This window comes from Buteo buteo, chromosome 3 (assembly GCF_964188355.1).
Source record: "Buteo buteo chromosome 3, bButBut1.hap1.1, whole genome shotgun sequence".
NCBI classification, from domain to species: domain Eukaryota; kingdom Metazoa; phylum Chordata; class Aves; order Accipitriformes; family Accipitridae; genus Buteo; species Buteo buteo.
In genome coordinates this window covers 70,682,533-70,704,955 of record NC_134173.1, presented here as the reverse complement: position 1 = coordinate 70,704,955, position 22,423 = coordinate 70,682,533, and positions in this window count along the sequence as shown.

The following is a 22,423-nucleotide window of genomic DNA, read 5'->3' as shown; positions in this document are numbered from 1 at the left end:
ACCATTGAATACAATGATTTTCTAGCAGGAGACTCATACATCTTTAAATCAATAGAGTTGCATTTGCTTGCTGTGATGAGCCAACGGCCCACCTATGGCTGCAGAGGCTAGGTCAGCTGGCTGGCTGCAGGACTCCTGAAGCATGTATTATAAAAACATCTAAAAGACAAAATCTGTCCTGTCAGCTGTTTTGCGAATAAATCCTGTGCTGGGCAGTACGTGAAGACTGCACCACAATCTCCTACCTAACATCTCAGCCTGTCTCCTGTATCTCTGTTGTGCATGGTTAGTCTCACCACGGTCCTGAATCTGGCCCTGATTCTGCCCTCTTCCCTGCCCCATCTCTTGGCTTCGTCACTGTGGTGACATCATCTGCCTGCCTCTTCGTCATCATGTGGGCATCTTCCCTTTCCCTGCTCCTGCCCATTCAAAATGCTGCTGCTCATGACATTCATTATCTCTTCCAACTACACTATATCCAGGAGAAAGTAGTTGAAAATATTTCACAGCCTACATTTTTTTCCCCTCTTTTCCTCGCCTTCCTCATCTTCCTGTCCTCAGTCAGGCCTTGGCATCAGCTCGGTTGCTTGCTCTGCGCTTTCAGGTGAGCTCCTCTATGCCTTCCCTGAAGTTTCCCCTTGCATTAGGCAGGAAAACCCCACAGGCAGCTCTGAAACTACTCTGTTAGGATTATCCTCCAAAAATCCCTCCCTAGGACACCTGTTTGCTGTGTAAGCAAGGCTTAGGTCCTTCCTCTCCCGAAACCCCTGGCCTTACCACTTTGACCAACAGTGTGTGCTGGTTTCCTTGTATTTTCCCTGCCAGCCTGTTGCCTCTCATTTTACATTTAGCCTGTGAGCTCTGCAAGGCAGACAGCTCCCCTTTGCCCTTCTTGCAGAGTCTTTAACTCCAGGAGGAGGACTGGTACAGAGGTACTGACCAACTAAATTAATACCCTACAGGCAGCCGTTTGCATTTTTTTGTTACGGTAGGATCCATTTTTTTCTATTGCCTCTCCATGTTATTTGTCATGTTCACCCCATGAACAGAATTCTCTCCTTATTACTATATGGCATGTACTTTTCCTCACCCTAACCACTAAAAGGCCTATGTTTTTGCAACAGCTTTCTTAGACTCCCAGCTCTCCAGGCTTAGCGCTTCTTTTGCTGTGTGTATTTTATTTTTAAGACCAGAAAGGATCCCTGTTAGCCTGACCTTTGCTGCAACCCACGCCAAGATAGCAATATTCCACTCTGCTATGCTGAATGTCATCAAGGCCGCTCAGCTGTTGGGAAACACACACAGATTGGTCCGAAAAGCCCAGAGAGAGAGTTGTCAACTATTTCTCTTGGCTCTGGCAGAAATTTCTGCAGCTGTTGTTTTAAAAAAAAAAATCCAGGCTGGATTTTTAAGTTTCAGCTTTCAGCCCTTTTATCCCAATTATGTCTTCATTAGGCACATGAAAGAACTCCTTAAAACCCAATATGTTCTACAACTGCAGTCTGGTCACTTTCCAGCCATCTCCTGTAACTTCAAGAGTGTAATAAATATCATAATGAAAATAATAACTAATAATGATGGTAGAATCCATTATTTGCAGAAGAGACAAAACACACAAAGTGCAAAGCATATAGAATCAAAAGTGAAGGCTTGAGCATAGCCCAAGACATTTCATAAGCTGAAAAATGAAGGCTTGAGCATAGCCCAAGACATTTCATAAGCTGGGACATAATTGCTCTTGATTTCTCTGTATTGGCTTTTTATCTCAAAGAAGCCAGATGACGAATTGCCAAGTGATTTATCATAAGCTGTTAGTGCGTGGCTTCCCTCCCTTCCTCCTCCTCCTCGTGCTCTCGTCCTTTGCCTTTGGATTATTTCCTTTTGATATTTGTAAGTTTACAGTTTGGAAAGGCCAAAAAATGCAGAGCACAAGCCTTTTACACTCTGCAGCCAGCTAGCCTCCCTCTATTTATACACTGCAGTTGCACTCGGGGAGCTCAGTCATCTTTGGTGTTAGACAAACCCATTTAAGAAGATGCTTCTGTCCTAAAAGATTTGCACTGAATAGATGAAGCATCTAAAAGAAAAAGGATAAACGACAGTGACTCATCCCAAGTCAGCGGGCAGGCAAAGGGCAGGCCTAGGAAGGAATTTATCTTTCAGTGATGCCTTAGTCACTGCTTTTCCCATGGGCTACTGTCCTTTTTTAAAGACAAAGAGTATTGTGGCAGAGAAATTGGGTGTTTCTCTAACCTGTCAACGGCCAGCCAGTCCATAAAGGACCACTGGGGTAGTCCAGTGCAGCTTAATACTCTTTTAATGTCCCTGTATCCCTGGAGAGCACAACTGCATTTTTAAGCTGATGGTCAGATATAGGTTTCCTGGGAAAACGCAAAGGAGAGATTTCAGCACCCCTTCTTTCCCCCACCCCAACAGACCCCATTGCAATTCCTCCATCACGGCCCTCAAACCTTGAGCACTGTGGGTGCTGGGGCCGTGGCACTCCCCACCCTTTGATCCTGATGGCTGTTTGTGGGCAGCTGGAGACAGCTTGCAACGCTGGCAGCGTCAGGGCGTACATTTTTCATCCTCCCTGTCGCAGGAACGGAGGTGAGGAGTTCAGCACTCTCCCTCACCTCCACTGACATCAGTGCTGTGTCAGCCCTGACGGTATTAGCACAATCTTTTAAAGGCAGTTCATCTTATTACCATGGTGTGCACTGCCTGAAGGCCATGGACAAATGTTAAAGTCTGGAAGTGCGTGTGATGTCATGGAAGAAATATGAAACAGCCGCTGAACTGCTAGCTGCTACAAGGGCAAATTTTGGCTAATGTTTCCTATTAACTCCTAGCTCCTTCTGTCATCCTGCTATCGTGGTAGGGAGAGACTAAAGGAAATAGCTCTCTCGTCTTCTGCTCGAATTTGCATTTGCCAAGGATTTGCTAGAGGTCTAATTAAAGCAAAATAAATGTATTTTGCTTTTCTCACCCAAGAGGGTAGTTTAGATCATAATCAGTGGAATGAATACAGCGTGTTTCTGACTGAATTTCCAGGGCTAATGAAAAGGGATACTCTGAATGATGAAGACAAATGTACTTCAAATGGAGAATTAATACTGCTCATAACAGCACAGATATGAAAATCCATATTCTTAGAACAAATGCTTTGGTACTGTTAGGCACTTACGTGTCTAAATCTCTGTTAAAATCAACAGCTGGAATAGACAAATATTTATGCTGATATTTAGTACTTAGTACTAATGTGGCTGTAATTTATATTCCCCCATAATGATGTCAGAATGCCACTTTGCATGCTTTGTGCTGTGCCATTTCCACTTTCAATTTTAATGTCCCTGAAGCAACTCTTCATGGGGAAACCTGTTCTTCCAGCCAAAGAACAACTGTTCTCAAATCTCTGTGGTGCTCTCTGAAACACAAATAATAACACTAATAAGGCCCAGAAGCTTCTGCATTGTACAATATACAACTAGCTTGTGAGAAATATTTTCTTCACAGGGGACCTGATGTTCTTAAACAAGATTCATCAAGTGAATTTTGCAAGCAAGCAGTTACGGAGGGAAACCATAGCTAGCTGAGATACTTGGTTATGAAGGCTATCTATAAATGTGAGCTGCAAGAATGTCTTGTTTCTACGGACAGAAGCAAACAAAAAAATGTTCATGAGATCACAGGCCTTACTAAGCAACAGCCTCACTTTCCCCTTGCTCCAGGATCACTCAGAGCTGCATCTCCTGTTGGCAGCCTCTGCGCTGAATTAGCCCCGCAAACAGATGCAGGCTTACATCTGCACAGGTTCTTAAAGACAGATGAGATGTTCAACCAGATGGTTCTCTCCCATACTCTTTCTTGGAGGTCCCACAGCCTGCCCTTGATCAAGCACTTGGAAGCACGTCCTTGACGCCCTCAGCTCGCTCTCCCTGCTTCTAGCAGACCAAACAGGCAAGCAAAGCCCGTGCCTCCGGTAATGTGAAGGAGCACGTCTCGTCCCCTCCTAGGGGAAGCCTGAGCCTGGCCACATCAAGCTTTCCCATAAAACTAAATTGAAACCCAATTTCAAAACTTAACATATGTTCCGGAAGGCGTTGTTCAACGAGTGGTGCAGACTGTTAAAAGTGGGAATTGGTGGAGGATTAGGACTCTGAGATGAGAAACGCTGTAAAAGGTAGGGTATGTTTTCTTGCTAGGTCTTGCTTTTGCATGGTGGTCTGCTGTCACTGTTTTGCAGTGAAATTTCAGTTGTGGTGGATTGTCAGTTGGTTGGACTGTAACCTGGAAGGCTTCCTCTGTTGAAATCTTATTTTGTTGACATAAGTGTTGACATAAGTGACGTGAACAGGACATGGAGGTGTGAAGTCTTTAAGTAGCCTTTTGGCTCATGGCTGCATTTAATGATAATTCACCATGATGGACTATACCATAATTTGTCTTAATCTCTCAGTCTACTTTTTAGAAACAAAGATAGCAATCATCAGCTTTGCAGAACTAGTCTGTCATCCCACAGAAGATAGTATTTTAACCATTGCTATTAATACCTTAAATGTATTATTCAAGGCTTACCCCACCCTTGCCTTACAAAGTGTAGCTGTCTGCCAGACTCAACTCCATTTGCTCCCATTTAATAAAGTGTCGTAATAGTTTCTCCAAGAACATTTTTTTGCAGATCTTCAATGAACCATTGCTATTTACTAATGAGAAAAGTCCTTGGTGGTATATATCTTGGTTCCTTGCGATAATGAAGAAATTGGCTTACACAGTGAATAGCTCTTCCTTTGCCATCGACTTTATGTTAACATTCACAGTATCAATTACACAACATTTGAGGATCAAATATGTGACAATAACTGGAGGGGCTGAAATAATTGCAAAGGTTAGGTCACAGTGATCAAGCTTCCAAATGCATTTTACAGACTGCTGATGTGAAGTCTGCAGGTTATTTCTTTTTCCTTCAGGTGTCAGAACTCATTTAGGCTTTAGACACTGCCATAAAAGGCAATCAGATCTTCCTTTCCAATCTCCAGAATCATTTTAACACAAGTAATATCAACAGAGTCACATCATTTAAAGCCTTTTCGTACTGCCATACAGCTGCTCAGGCAGTTAATTACAATATGTTCCCAGGATGAGAGACTGAATAGGCAGCCACATCTCTGCGCTTCATTAAAATGAGCTTAGCAAAATTAGGCTGATAGGGTAATGGGGATACCTTGTGCAGTTTCCACTATTCCCAGCAGCAAGGATGATGCCAGATGTTGCTCTCTGTGTATAAATTATATACCTTGTATTTGTTGACTAGGAATAAGTAATGGGCACATGCTTTCATCTTACATCAAGCTGCTAAACAGAATTATTTTCAAGCCTTATAAATGAATGCAGCATCTACTCATGCAAAATAACAGTATATCTACTATCAACCTTATCATTTAGTGCTGAGGAGAGATAGGAGCTTGAAATATTTTTGTTAGGAAAGTACAGAAAATGAGCGACTCCATGAGAACAGGTGCCTTATATGAAATACGTCGGGTTTGCATCTTCATCATTTCAAGTAGAAATGTGCTTTCTAAGTTTATGCAGCTTTTCTGTCTCACCTTCAAGAGTTATGAAGACTGGAATTTCAAATTATTATAATAGCGATGATTTGTCCATTGCTGATTCATTTGCAGTGGGTCAGGGCCTCAAAGGTGGGATTCATCTCATCTGTCTTTCTCTCTGAAAAATTGTCAACTAGTTAGCTACATTCAGTGTAAAATAATTAGGGGAACAAACTGCCCTTCAGGGGAATCTGTCTTAGGAGAGGAAACACCTTTGATTACTGAAACAGCTCCAAAACCAGCTTGAGACAAATCAGCTAATTCAGACCAAAGAGGCCCATTTTTTTTAACCTATCCATTAATAAGCTTTACAGAATTAACAGAAAGATGCCAGATGCAGGTAAAATAAAGTCATTTATTGATGTTTGTTGTTTCTTTGGGGTGGTGGTGGTGTTTGGTGTTTTGTTTTGTTTTTCAGGCTGTACCTCTTAGTTTCTATTTTTCCTTTTCATGGTAACAAATGAGGGACTTTGGCACTCCCTAGCATTATCCTCTTGGCTTAGCACAGAGTAGAATGAATATAGGAGTGCACATTATGCTTTTCCAAGTCCTTTTAGCCATTTCTCTGAGTGGATAATGAGGGGCCAGTGTGTGTGGCTCCCATGTAAGAGGTTAGGGAATGAAAAGTGCTATGTCCTGTTCCAGAAGCTGGTTTTCGTCCTCATCTGTGGGACATCTGCAACAAGCTAAGTAGAAACTAAATTGGAGACTTCCGAGACCCAAACAATGAACGTGACTATTAAGTCTGATTTTAGGTGACTTGTTTGTCCTCAGGTCTAACCCACTGGATATTGCAGAGCAGTCCCTTTGCAGAGGGAGCATATGAGGCAGATTCTTCTGGATACTTCAAACATTACACCTGCAATCTTGGAGTGTCATGGTCAATTGCCAAGTCAGAAATAAGCCTTCAGTATCTGTTCCTTTACTAACCGCACTGCAATGAAAATGACAAATAGTGTGAGGCTATTACTTTTAAATGGCCATGGCGGGGAAGTAGGTGCCCCTTTCTTTGCTGTTAGCAAGAGCTGAATTCTAAAGATAAGTGAGTGAAGCAATTGCTGAGAAAAGTAAGATGTTATTCCGTACACCATCCATCACATATATACCTATTATTTATGATATATGGATAAAACAGGAAGGATTTTAATTTTTTTTAAATGCCTATTGTTCTATAGCACTGGGGTGTGTGTTTTTATGAACAGACATAAGTGTAATTCCAGTGTGTGCAGTTTTATTGTATTCAGAATTGATGAAGATAATTAGACACAATATCAATTTCCTTTCTTGAGATTAAGAAGAAGGTTGAGAGCAATGGTGTTATTATGAATAATTTCAGAGCAGTAAATATAGCTATCTAATCATCTATAATGGCAGGCTAGACATCTACATTTGACTGAAATGAGGAAATATATTACTGCACATTCTATTTCACTGAAAATATACATACATCTATCTTGCATGCAGCAAATGTGATGTACAGAAAACATTTTTCAAAACATATAATTCCTTCAGTGATCAGCTCCTAACCCTCACTCTTGCCTCCAAAGTATTGAAACCAAAACACTAGATAAAATATTGCATCTATTCTGTTATGCATCTTGATCTACTAAAAACTTGGAATACTTTAAATATATTTTATATAGATATAAACCCCACTCTAGATCAAAGCCTACATCCTGGAAGACAATGAGAGTCTCACTGATTGTTCAGTTGTTAAATTGATAAGGTCCTGGAGATCTTGTTGACATTCAGTACTGGGTCCACATAAAAAATACAAGTCAGTAGTTGTGGAGCTGCGTTAGCAGATGGGACTGTTGTTCTCAGCTCTGGAACATGCAACGTTCATGCCCCGTCAGCAAAGCATATGGTCTAATAAACAAAAATGAGGGTCAACATTTAACTTTCTGCTCTTGAGGTATTTAGTATTCACTTAATGCCCTTCTGACAGAAAGCCTTATGGGACATATGTGGCCAACACTTCCCATACAGCGTAAGTATAACCATTTATATTCTGCTTGGCACATACTGTTTATGCTTCATATTTTTAGTTTGTGAAGCCTGCAGCATTTAACAACTTTTATGATGCTACATTTAGAGATGAGATCAGTAATACAGAGAGGCAGCTGAGGCTGAGCTTGTCACAGATTTTGCAAATTTTATTGTCTTTGGAGAATGTCAGTGATACAGACTGACTGTGACCATGTGACGGTCTGACAAATTCGAATGTCTCAAACATCCGCTAAAGAGCTTTGGTGGACAAAATGACCTCTGTAAAAATGCTGGAGTTTTGTGAACAGGACAATGTGGACAGAGGAGAGGGCCCCATGGAGGGGGGGAATGCACTGCTCCAAGGCCCAATTCCTTATCTTGAGTGACCAGAAGAAGAAGCACGATTTATGTCTTCCTGGAGGGAGAGGGGTCCACGGAGGGTGGGCCAAGGCCCCAATTACCAGGAGAAGGAGCACAATTTATGCCTCCCTGGAGGAAGAGGGCCCCATGGAAGCTGGGACTGTGCTTCTATTTTAAGTGGTCATGCCAGCAGGCCACAATGAACACACACCCCCCCCCCCCGCCAAAGCTCACTGATCGATTCCAGTGAACCCCAGGTGTGGGAACTGCGCATGTTAAGATCATCAACTAACACTATAAAAGAGGAGAGAACAAATCCTCAGTGCGCGCCCGCCGGAACTGGACCTCTACGCTGGCTGGACCAACGCTGGACCCAGGACTGGTGAAACCCTTCTCCTCTTTCTTTCTCCTTTCTCTCATTCTCTCTCTCTCTCTCTCTCCCTTCTCTCTTTTCCACAGTCCCTACACCTCATCCTTTGAAATATAAACCGTTGACCAAGTCTGAGACTAGGAGTGGATCTAGCCGCCCCTGAGCTCCTCTTTGAGAAGGAGTCCAGAAAGCAAGGGGGTCTGCTCTGAACCTCGTGACTCAACGGGAGGGCTCCCCTTCTGATACATTTCATGTTCCTTTTTCCATTTCATTTTTCTATACTTCCCTCTTCTTCTCAAACAGCAGTTTAATGACATGTTGCAAGGTTCATATTAACAAGTTCATGTGTATCTGGACAAAGCTAGCTAGGTTGAATAAATGTTGATTGTTGTTTGAACTCCCCTGGTGTCGTTTCACCTTAATTCTGACAAAGGAAATCCACGAACCTGAGTCGCTCCAACTTTGGGACGCGACAGACCATAATCTGGGCTCCACGTGTTCAGTGCATGCACTGGCCTGGATCTGCTGGGGCAGGCAGTACAAGCCAGAGCTCGCCCTCACAGGAGGAGAACCAGGTGGACTGACCCTGCAAACCGCAGCTGGTTTTGCTAAGGTATTTTAGTAGATTACTTTTGCCAAGATATTTTAAGAGAGTCATACACTTTTTAAAGGAAAGTTAGACTCTCAATCAGGTTAATGTTAGATGAAACTCCCTAGCGCTGGTTTCCCGTTTCCAGGTGAGATCACCTCTCTGCTCACATTCACTAGCCATCTCCCATCTGCCCACAGGTTGATTTTGGCTCAGCAGGGCTCATGGTGAGTTGCTCCTTCCGATGCATTCCCGAGGTATGGCTTCTGTTAGGTGCTTCCATGTGTTTTCTCACATGGGCCTGATGTATTAAGTGGAGCAGGTGACTACATGACTGATCTGGCCCATCAATATCTGGTATTTCATTGGCCTGGATGTGGTTTACAAACTTTATCAGGGTTAGTGCAGATGCACTTATTGATGACCTTCATCAGAAAGATACCAGGTGGCTGACAAAGGTGTCTTCTGGGGATCACGTAGCCCATTATTAAAGTTTTTAAATATGTTCATAATTTCTACTTATTTACTTTTCTAATAATCCTATGAAAGTAAGTTATAACTTGAAGGACCTTCACCACACAGAGTATGCAGTGAAAAAGGTGACCAGTGAGCAGCTTAGGCTTGCTGCTGTAAGTAGACTTCACCCCCCCAGATGACATTTAACACTCTCTCCATTTAAAAATAGACCAGGGTTGTTAGTTCATATCTCTATGGCTTTTCTGAGTTTGGAAAGTCTTTGGGTATTACTTTCCATCTGACAAGGAAGAAAGGTAAGAAAACATATCTATTCAGAAAATCAGCATCAGGCACAGCTTTTCAGAGAGGTTTTATTTTTTTTCTCTTTAACACTTTCAAGGTTGTATCACCAGACATGATAAATTGTAAATGTGCTGTGAGAAGACATTTAGCACAAAGAACATTAGCATCATCGCTGCTACTAGTTTAAAAAAAAAACCACAAAAGAACAAAAAACCCTCCAACAAAAAACCCACCCTCCAATGATTAGAGCTGTTTTCTTATGTAATTAAACCAACCAGCTCATTAGCATTAACCATACTATACATTCTAATGACCCAATTTATTTTAAACTACGGATCTAAGCAGATCTGATAAGGCTACAGTATCCTAATTCTAAAATAATTCCCAATTTAAAGCAGCCTTCTAGGCATTGGCTGCCACATCAAACCACATCCCATTGTAATTGGACTTACTCAGCAGACCAATCCAGTTCAATGTGAAGGAATTGAGAGAGGGAACTTGCAAGCTTTTGACTCAACATGCTCTTTATGGGAATTTGCTGAATTTATTTTAATTTAAATGTATCTAAGGACTAAAAAGCAAAACTATTATGGAAAATGAACTCTTTCCTTTATGGTACAGATTCTTCTCTCTCCCAAGGGCAGCATCTGGCAGATGGTACGATACGTTGTACTGGAATGCAGCTCATACGTATTTAAGAAGCAAGCTGTAACTACAAAGACAAAGCTTAAAGGGTGATTTCTTTTGACACAGCATTTTAGTCCCAAACACCAGCCAGATCTTGGCCCTCCTTGGCTTTAGCGCTTCCCGTAAGGAACCATAGATGCATTCCCAGTAGTTTTAGAATGCATCCAGAAGGTGACTGTGCTTAGTGATGGTGACCACCTCGGAATGATGAACTGCCTGTGTTCTGAGCCCCCAGGATCCAGCCCGGGTGCCCTGCAAAAGCTGTGTGACTCCATCAACACAGTGCTGGGCCAGACCTCCTTCTGCTTGGTGCCACCTTAGCACGGTCAAGGGGTTTTGGCCAGCTCAAAGCACAGGCAGAATGTGTTCACATTTTCATGCAGCATATCACGTAGTCATACGTTGAGTGGAGTCACTGGCTGCCACCCTGGGGTCTTCCCTTCCATGCAACTTCAGTGCTTATCAGTGATCCTTGTTAGGAGAGGATTTTGAGTTTAAATCCCGTAAGCTCAAGTTATCTTCAAAGAGGAAGGTCATTTGCTGTGATCAGAGGAGACACTTGCCTTTCAGAAGAACTCCATTAAATGAAAAAATAAACCTCTTATTAGTGAGGAATTTAGCTCAAGATGCTAAAAATCTACACCCTGGTATTGATCCTGGACACACCTAGTAGACATTTTAATTTAAATGTTTACTGTGTCTAATCTTTCATTATGTGCATCTGGATGTTTCATAAACCAATTTACCTTAGGTATGGAAAGATCAAGCAGTAGAGATACAAACTATATATAACTTCTATGCAAGAGTATCAGAACATGACATTAATCTCCTTTCTAATTTCCTACACTCTCATTTTTGTCATACAAGGTGACATCCCTCACAGCAACCGGGTGATTTATACTGTGGAGGGTAATTCTTAACTGTCTTTAATATTGGTGCAATAGCTCATCCATCTTAAAGCAAATGATATATGCAAGATTATTTATTCAGGACAGGCGTTGAATCATTAAAAAAAAAAGTCTTATTCCTGAATAAATACAGCATATCTGTGTTTGTCTCTCTGGTATCAAGTAAATTACATGTGTCCATTACAAGTATATGCAACCTGCCCCAAATAAACAGACTGTAAAATCTTATGGTGAAATACCCCTCTGATACAGAATAAGAACTTGAAAAATAAAACTAAAGGGAACTTATCCTCTTATTTCCACAATATAAAAATTGATATAAGTACCATGACATGATGTCAGAAAAGCAGAACCAACAAAATAATTGTACGTAGTCTATTCTAGTCTAACGCTGTCAAGGATTTTTATGTGGACTGCATGAAGGGCAGCATTACTGTTTATCCTTATCCATGTACTAACATCTTTATGTGTATATAATTAACTTCCTCAATAACGCTGTGGTTTTGATAGACTTGAAACTTTCTTTGTTATTTCTCCCCAAATTGATAAAGGCTGTCAACTGTAATTACCTTAAGTTTCTGCTTGCTTATGTCTGGGAATGAATGAGTTTGGGCTGTTTGACTACAGTCTGGTGACCAGAAGTTTTCCAAGATCTCTTTGGGTTGACTGCTTTCCATTGAGAAAGCATGTAGCAAATCTAATCTCCGAGGGCTGCACGTGTTATGTGTGGAGAAGGGAAGAATGATGGAAGTCGACTGTTTCTTGGCTTTAAATTGACAAATGCTCTCTTTTACTAACTAGAAACACCCTGTAACACAGGGACATGAGAGGAAAATGAGGGGATTCCAGTGAAAGGCATGGGGTGGTGGAAACAAGATACTTTCCCCCAGTTAAAACACTGAGCTACCATTTAATGCCAGCTGAGTAGCTTTTCTGAGGCCCAAACAAGAAGGGCTCATTCAGGACCACTCTTCCCTAACTACCTTTTGAAGGTGTTGTGCAAGGCAGCATCAAAAAAAAAAAAAGCCTTCTAGAGGCTGGATATATGGTGCCTGCTGCTTCTTCCCCAACCCAGACCTCTTGGTCATTCACAAACAATATTAGATTGCTCTGAAGTGACATGGCAAATCCAAGTCTGTAGTTACCTGCCACTTCATTCTCTTCTAGATATTCACAGATAGTTTGATTACTTTTTATGCTGTTTTTCTTCCTACTACCATGTGCTTGCATGAAGGGTCCCCCCCAGTATAACAGCCTCTGTACTTTGAATTCCTCCATAATGATAGCAACAAAGATAGCAGCTGCCATCATTGCTAAGTTCGGGCCAGTCTTGACCATTTTTTTTTTCCTTCGATTCATTTATTCTCATGACAACATGGCTCTCCATCTCCTTTCCCTCCCTAGTAATTGCTTCCTTGTGGGTGAGCTGCCTTGTCTCTTCCAAGCTTTCGTTTTGCTAGGCCAACAAGTCAATTTTCTACAGAGGTGGCAAAGTTACATATTGCCCACATCTACTAAAATCAGAGATAAGTCAGAGGTAGAGAGAAAGTTCAGAACAGACCGAGGAATTCTGGGATAGCATTGGAGCACTGTCAAACACAAACTGAAATATGCAGTTTTAAAAATTTTTGGTCTTGGTTTTCAGTTAAAATGCTCATATTCAATTGTCTGTCTCAAACTAAACATACAGCCATTGAGAGAGGAGGGGCTGTTCGTTTTTAAGCACATTTGGCTACATCATGCTGAAATCTAGGAAAATAGAAACCAGCAGTCGTAGAAAACAAAGCAGACCTCAGCTTGGCCTGATCCAAAACTCATGGAATTCAATAGAGAGATTGTCAGAGTCTTCAGTGTGTTTTGAATCAGTTCTCCTTGAAAGCAGCCATCATCAATTCCTGCTGTGAGGAGGACAGACGAAAAAACAAAGACAATTGGAATAAAAATCCAACCCTCTACTGAAAAATCCCCTGGTCTTTATTTAAGTGTCAAATGTAGAAGAACAAATTACTGCATATTTTTCTTCCATGGGAATTAACCAAATAACTTTTTCCTTTGAAAAGTTGGGGTTCATGTTTTGTGGTATCGCTTTTCTTTCTTTTACAGGAATTGCTTCAAATATAAAATTCATGCCTGAAGAAAGAAAAATCAATCAAAGCATAATAACTTATTCAATAGTATAGACTAGTGCTGCCAGTGAAAATTGATAAAGGAATAATCAGAGTGCATTAGACCTGATCCTTTCCTGAATTACATGAATGCAGCTCTTGATGTAGCAGAGGCAGTTTTGATACTTCAGAATCTATACAAAAAGCATGGGCCCAAATCTCCTCCCATATTAATTTTATGCCAAGGTAATTTCATACATTTTAACGAGATTACTTTGAATATACACCAGTGAGAGAGACAGAAGAAAAAGCTCCCACAAATACTGTCTCTTTTTTTTAAATGTGGAGAAAAACTATGATTTGGACATAGTAATTTTCAGAAACATGGTTCTTTTCCTTTGTGGAAGGGTGATCTACAATACCATAAATACAAAGAATGGCCATTGAGCAACATTCATATATTATACTGTCAACAAAATACTGACCTGAAGACCCAAAAAAGAAAAAAAAAAAATTCTCTAATAAAAATATTGATTTTTAACGTGGGGTCAAGTAAATAAACTCTTTGTTATAAGAGCAGCCATCTAAAAGGGGGAGTTTCATCTGGAACTATTTAGCTTCCTTTTTTTTGTTGTTGTAATTTTTTTTCTTTAACCTTCATTCAGTTTGCATCCTGAAGAAGGTCTCTCTGCTAATAAGGTTACTCATTCAATCCTTCTCACCTCCTGTAATTTGCCTAAATTACGGAAGGCAAATTAAGCCAGCTCAAAACGATATTAACAGACTGGTGCAACCATCATAATTAAATCAGAGCAGATGCAAAGGGACGATGGAGACTTGGTTGTAAATATATCAAGTGGTTCTGATGACAGTAATGCATTTTATTAGGGAAAACTGTCATCATTTTTATGATCAAATGTATATTTACCCTTTTCTTGCCCTTCAGTCACCAGGTAGGATGTAAGGTAAATTGGATTCCTGTATGTTAGTGGGTTTTTTCCTAGTTAACTGATATTAATATTATATTCTACATTACTGAGTGGTTGCTCTTGCACCTGCACTAGGTGCTTATCAGTAAGGGAGAATCCCTTTTTTCGAGAGGTATTGGTGTCCTGTTATCTCAACAAGAGCCTCATCCAATGGGCTCCACAAGAGACACAGACTCAGCTCTGCCTGTTCTTCCTCTGAGCGGCCAAAAGCCTCAGTGTCCTAAACTGGACCCAGCAGGAGCCGAGAGGGCTGTGGTGGAGCAACGTCAGGACTGTGAGGAGCACAGGACAGAATCTTCTCAAGCTGGGAGGAGGTATGAACCTGAACTTGCGGTCTCTGGAGGTGTGCACTAATCACTCGGTTAACATCAGGCCCACTGCCTCCTCCAGCCATAATTTAAAAGCATGCAATAGGATATTTGACAAAAACGGTGCTGTGGTTTAACCCCAGCCAACAACTAAGCACCACCCAGCTGCTCGCTCACTCCTGCTGCGGCAGGATGGGGGAGAGAATCGGAAGGGTAAAAGTCAGAAAACTCGTGGGTTGAGATAAAGACAGTTTAATAGGTAAAGCAAAAGCCACGCACACAAAGCAAAGCAAAACAAGGAATTGATTCACCACTTCCCATGGGCAGGCAGGCGTTCAGCCATCTCCAGGAAAGCAGGAGTAAGCACACAGTACACTGTTTATACTTGCAACATGCTATAGGGTTGCCACACACAGCCTACGTCTTCGGGTATTTATCAGGCCACCGGTGTGGGTGGCCAACCTTGGAGATGTTGGTGCTTTTCTTGTCCCCACAGGACTCTGGGGTGTGCTCAGCTGTGATATCCTTCATTTGAGTTTAGCTTGTTGGCTTCCTGTGCTACCCATTCTACTCATCTCTGCTTGTTTACACTGGAGAAAGAAAATCAGCTCAGAAAAACAAAGCTCTTTTCCTTAGCTTGGAGCATCAATCAAACCAAGCAAAGGGAAATGAAGTGGAAATGGAGTGTGACATCTGGGGAAAAGCCTTCCTTTGATCTTTCTTGATATTGTTGGTTACAGCTAAAGGGGAAAACATTTCACAATTCCTTCATTACTCTCTGGTATGTGAAGTAATTGTTTTGGATAAGGGTAGTGGTTGAATGTCTACATCCTGCAGCCTATGCTAGGGAATAATGTTGCGATGTTAACGTAGTACAAACCACAGAGGACAGTTTATCTGATGGGAAAACCTAATTTATAGACTTGTGTTCATCCAGACTTAGTATTACCTATAAATTGTTTAACAAATTTTAATTATGTCAGAAAGGCTGCAAGATAAAGACATGATTGGAATATTGTAGACACTTTCCATGGCTCTCCTTCTCCTATTACAATGCTCTGTGTGCTTGCTAACTTGCCTGTATGTCATATCTGTTTACTGGATTAAATATGAAATACCTAAATTTTCCCCTGCTAATTAGCCCTTTAGTGTTATCCATGGAGAAAGATAGCCCTACTGACTTCTCGGGTTTGATCTGCTGAAATGAAGGACTGGGTGGCTTGTGGTTGTAGAATAGGTGCATGAAGACTTCCTAGATAGTACTGTAGTTTTTATCATAACTTTTCCTGGCACCAGGACATAGTAACTTGAATCAGAAGAAGATATTTCGCATAATCAGAATGAACAGAGAAGATATTTTGATTGCAGATGACATCTGAACTCTCAGTTCAGCAATTATGAACTTCAGTGACCTACAAAACATTTTTATTTTTATTTTTTTCCTTTTAATGCCAAACAAAGCAAATTTTCCCCTGGAACAAATGATGGCTTTGCCAGTCTAAACTAGAGGTTTACACAGATGAAGTTAACATTTGGCAGGTCGTCCTTTACAAACCCTTTACAGTCAAATCCTCTCTCTCCATGTAGTCAGAGAATTCAGATGAATCCATGCCATGGGTGCTCTTTTCAGACATATATCAAAACATTCAACCTTCCAGAGTGTGACAATCTGTGCTTTATGTGGGGGTCCCTATATAATGATTAGAAAACAACAGCAGAAGACAGCTACCTGTGTCTGGAGGAACATATTACACCTTGCAGAGTACGTTACACTCAGTACCATCACCGATCTTAGTTTCCACAGTATTTTGGCTAGCTAGAAGACCCGGTCCCTTCTTAACATATGATGATGTGAATGCAGTTAACCACACTTACATTACTTTCCACTTAGATGACCGCTGTCTGCTTACCAACCTGTGGAAACTCCAGTTAGCACAGGACATCCCGGTGGCCCCTGCAGTGAGGTGGGCTACCTTGGCATCCTCAGACCTCCTCTAGCCTCTCCGGCTCCTAAGTCTTGGTCCTCATTATCAAGGAACACAGCAGACTGGCACAAGCATTTCTGAGTGGTGCCCTTATAGTTCCCATTCTAGAAATGTGATCAACGGCTCTGCCTCTCAGCCATAACAGAGTTAGCCCAAAAAGCAGCTAATTCCCCCAAGACTCAAGGGGACATTTCCAAAACCTGTTTCTTCCATTTTTCTAACTTCTTCCATTTTCATAACTGTTTATAAGAACAACAGACATTAAAACCATGCAAACATAACACTGAGACTCTCACACCGACCTTCTCTGGAAACCAAGGGAAAAATGAGCCATGAGTGACAAAGACTAGGGACATCAGTGCAGTGCCAGGAGGTGAGGAGGTGCTCAGGGATGTGGTGGTACGGGCAGAATAAGACACATCTGCAGAAGAGAACAAAACTGAAATTCCATTAACAATTCACTGTTACGGTTTTAAGTAATTAAACCAGAAAAGCTTTCAGCCCCAGCAGCTTGTGAGGCCCTCCTTTCTTCAGGAGCTTTACAATTCTCCTGGTTAAGCAGGCAAAGGCTGGTGACTGCACAGTCCCAGTTAGTGGCTTCTAACGCTGCCCCCCACTACATCTTTTTACCCAAGCGCCTCATCGTCCATTTATCTTCAAGCTGCTCTGTGAAGCCTGTTCACTATCCTAAACAATCTGGGTTAATATAGAATATAAATTCACATAAAAGGTACTTTTTTCATTATATGTGCAATAAAATCTCTAGCAAGTCTCTTTTTCCATGGTCTAAGCATCATAAATGAAAAAAAAAACAGAAAAAATAGCAGAATATTGTGGGATCATTGCACACGTCTTTCTCCAATCTTGTTGGTCTGACAGACATTGAAGTAAACAGTTCAAAAATGGGGTTTTGGTTGTTTTGGGTTTTTTTTGTCTGGTACAGCAGCAAAAATAGGATATTGTTTAACCACTTTTCTGAACTATTCAGAATTTGAGAAGCATTAGATCCAGATCCAAAGACTGTGATCTACATCACTAACAAATGATCAGTTAAACCCGGGCACCTAGTTTTGAACTTTGTGTTCGGACAAACCGCGATGGTCCACATCAAAGCCATACAGTAGAACAGCTTTCATCTCTGGTCCCAGGTCTGTTCTTCTCCCAGATGAGGGATTTTTTTGTTACTGAATTAAAGCAAGATTCACTAGTCACTAGAGTGCCCTGAAAAACTGAGAAACAAAGTGATTATTACAAGTCTCTCTACAGTAGCAAATTGCTTCTGTTTTAAATATTTCCCAGGAAGGACATTTTTTTTTCCAGGTCCCTCAAATAAAGCCAATTCCAGAGAGGGTGGCAGTACTTATATTTATTATCTGACAAACCTTATGTAGCAAAAAATTACATCTGTCTATATTTTCTGGCAGTTTTGTGGGAGCTGATGCCATCAGAAATGAAATAACCAACTTCTGAGAATGCTTCTTTTTGGTTTATTGCCTCATTCTGTTTTATGAATGCAGCCTCCATAGCTTTTTGTTTTTATTCTGGCTTTCCATGTTGCTGCGCCTGCTAGTCTAGCTAGTTGTGTCATCACTTACACTATAAAACCTAGGGGCTCTGTCTGGACATAAAAATACACTCATATGAAATTTGTGAACCTCCACAAAATGAATTTGGAATAACAACAATAATAAAAAGCTTCATGCATTTAGAAAAAAATCAGTTTGTCCTTTTTGTAATGTAAAAAAAGAAATCTTAAAAATGAAAGAGGATGAAATCCCACCTTTGTCTCAGTTGCAAGCCCTCTCTGTAACCAGTCGAAGGAGCAAATTTCTCCGGCAGAGAAAGCCCATACAGAGACCATGTGTGCAAGCTTCTGCTCCAACCAAAACCACCCCTTCAATGTAAGGAGGACATTGCAAGAGAAAAGAGCTGGGGATCTGGCTTTTTATGCCAATTCCTCTTCAACATATAATCTCACAGGCCACAGGGAATGAATGCACGTGGAGATGGGAGGGAAGAAGAGGGATATAATTTTCCCTGAATAAAATGCAAGTTACCTCAATAGATGTCTCCCTCTCAGCCTCCCAAGAGCACAAATTTCTATCAGATCTTTCCTGAACCTTATTTGATTCCCAGCAGTCCTCCATGCCTTTTCCTCTGGAGGCCTTGCACGTATGCACGTATTCCAGTTTTCATTTGCTGTGTCTGTGCCTTCTATTTTTCAAAGCTAATAGACGAGTCTGATTTTTTTGTACTATTTTATACTCTGGAGAAGTTTTCCAGCAAAAACCTTGTGAAAAATTGCGGTATGCAGCTTTAGCTCACATGCTGCATGTTGCCCCATGGAATTGGAGCCCTGTGATTTTCTTCATTTGCCCAAGCAGAATATGGTCCATGCGAGGCAGAGATGTCAAACGCACTCAGAGAAAAAGGACAATTACAACTTTTAGCCATGGTCTGTAGCCTGCATCTGTAAAGTTTCTGCCTCATATTACACTCAATAAACAGCCTCTCTTTAAACTAAATATAGACCACTTGCTCATGCAAATTACATTATCCCGAGTGGAGCATACCATTACAGTAATTGCATTTACAAATTATGGGAGCATGCTAAGCCTTTTGGGAAAAGTTTTTTCCTCCACCTACATTAATCTTAAGATTCAAGCCTCCGTTGAGATGAAAGGCTTGTTCATACCTCAGGCTCCCTGTGACAGCTCTCCATCAATTCAGGTTGGAGAGCTGCCCTGGGAAGCAGGAGGAGGAGTGGGCATTTGCCCACGATTCTCCAGACTGGTGTGGCCATTCACATCTGAGTGGTAAGTGAATATAAAATGCCCTCAAATGAAATGGGAACATTTTACACCTCCTTTGTTCTGAAAGTAATTGTGTAGGAAGAATGACAGCATCAATATGAAGCTATGGTTTTAAAAAAAGAAGGAAAACAAACAGAGTTGCTATTCTTAGGAAGGAGGTGCATAAGGAGGTGAATAAGGCTGCGAAGAAAGCTGACATTATGGCTTTCCCCACCACCTTTCTACTAATAATTATGTTTGAGAATTAAAAATCTCTTTGCTAATGCAAGTAGTTACATAGAAAAAATGACATTATGAACCACTTTACTGCCTCCAAATCTTTCTGGAGTGAAAACCAGCAACCAGCTAGTAAAAAGGAGGATGGGAGTTCAGGTTCAGAGGAGGAAAATACCACATCAACAAGAAGGTATTTTTGGTGCCTAAGATATAATGTGGTATGGGGAATTTAGACATGATTTCAACACTCAGACTCCATGGATTATTCCAGAGCTGTAATGAAGATGTGATGGCCCAGAAAAGGCAGGTCTAGGAAGACCTGTCTCATCTTAGAGATAAAACTGTAATTCCGGTAAATGGTGTCTTAGATAACAGAGAAACTCAGGAAAAAGGATAGGAACAGATGAATAACCTACACCAGACTGATATAACTGAACATATTTCAGAGAGGGCCTGCTAAGGCATTTTCAACAGAAAAATGGGCAGCTGCATCTGCTAGGAATTTCCTTGCCCTCCTGTGGGGAGCAAAACTTCCAAAAAAAGGGACATGACCATGTCCAAGCAGCTCTGCTCCTACCACTGAGTCAAAGGGAGCGCAGAGCACTCACTAGATAGTAGAAAACATTAGGAACCATCAAGGCTAAAAGTAAACTTGCAGATGTTCCCAAGGATTAAATAAAAGCATGAGGGTGTTTGCATGGAAAGCTAAACAAGATTAAAGCAGTCTGTAGCTTGATGGCACATTCCCTGAGTGACAGGAGACACCCCTAGTCATAGCGAGAGCTCAAAAATATGCTAATGTCTCTTGGAGGAGGTAAGGACAGAAAGGAGAGAGATGTTTGCAGAGAGTAAATCTCTCCCTGAGGGGGGCAGATGAGCAAATCAGATCGATTGTGAAGCGCTGCGGCAGCAAATGCTCACAGGTGGTGGTCGGAATAGTGAGCAGGGAGGAAAAACCGTCTCCCAGATGGGTGCAATGAGCCCTGCGCTGGGCTGTCAGGGCAGCGTCAGCCTGGCGTTATTGCATTATTAGCAATGGCAAAGGGTGAGGGAAGACCTGTCTTCTGCAGGTCTGGTGGGACCAGCCAGGGCACCAGGGATGGGATGTTGCTCGCTGCAGGTGGCGGTGGGGATTTGCAGCTCCGCCGCTTTACCACTGCTGGGTAAGGTGTTGGCACCACTGCCGCAGCAGCGTGGCAAATCAGCATTAAGAGCTGTCAAGAGGACACTGTTATTAATGTAAAGCTGCTCTTAGTCATTTCAAGGGAGTTGCAAAATTAGCCTCCCCTAGGAGAGCGGCTGAACAAATGTGGCACAGAGAACAAGAAGGGGATTGTTTGGTCAAGTCAGTATGGGAAACGTGGGTTAGAAACCCTGTGATTTCAGTCCCAAGAAGGGAAAGCCATAAACTTAAATACATTTGTGTCTGCCTTTCCCTCCTAGTCCCAACCCTTCCCTTTCCTCTCAACCTGTCATTGGCAGCACTGGAGAAACAGAGAAAATACAAGTACAACCCTGCTGTGCCGTGGACTTCAGGGGCAGAAGGGTCAAACCAAACTTTCCCACGTGCTACCCACATGGCCAGACCTGAGGCAGGGTCCTTCTGCTTCCCTGGGTTCATGAGCGCTGGCAAGGCACAGAAAGCAAGATACCAACAGCAGCGAGGGGGAAGGTACAGGAGAGAAAAACCCTCTCTGTGGATGACCTTTAGAAGTGACTGTATACAAGCATGTCCTGGTTTCAGCTGGGATGGAGTTGGCTGTCTTCCTAGTGGCTGGTGCAGTGCTATGTTTTGAGTTCAGTATGTGGGGGGTCTTGATGGCACTGATGTTTTCAGTAGTTGCTTGGTAGTGTTTGGACTGTAGTTAAGGATTTTTCAGCTTCTCATGCCCAGCCAGGGCACCTGACCCAAACTGGCCAACGGTGTATTCCATACCATGTGACGTCCCATCTAGTTTAGGAACTGGGAAGGGGGGGGCAGGGATTCACCGCTCGGGGACTGGCTGGGTGTCGGTCGGCGGGTGGTGAGCAATTGCCCTGCGCATCATTTGTACATTCCAATCCTTTTCTTACTACTGTTGTCATTTTATTAGTGTTATCATTATCATTATTAGTTTCTTCTTTTCTGTTCTGTTAAACCGTTCTTATCTCAACCCACGAGTTTTACTTCTTTTCCCGATTTTCTCCCCCATCCCACTGGGTCGGGGGGGGGAGTGAGTGAGCGGCTGCGTGGCTGGCTGGGGTTAAACCACGACAAAGCATCAGGCAGAGATGAGGAGGAAGAATGAGTAGAGAACCTACCACTGCATGGGGTGTGATTTGAGCCCAGGGTAGAGAGGGAGGGATGGAGGGATTTGCTGCTGTTGTACAGAAACATGACAAGTGAATTTCAGCTGGCCGGAGCCTTAAGAGAAAGCGTGAGTGCGGTAGCAAACATCCTGCTTAGCCTCATTAAACCAGAAAGCTCCAAGCTCTGTAGTATAGGCGTGCTGTAGCATTGCTGTTGTCTATAGCTCTGGGATGGCTTTTTTGCTGGAGTTAGATGGAAACGCTCGGAAAGCAGAGAGTGGGCAGCTCTCAGCTCATCCCAGGCTAGCTCAGCTCCGAGAGCAGCCGCCCAGGATTCAGCACCCCTGTGGCCTCGCAGGACCTGGGGACCAAGAGGACCTCACCAGCTGCCCGCAGCAGATACCTGCAGGCAGTATCCTGGGGCTGCGAGGGTGCAGTGCACTCAGG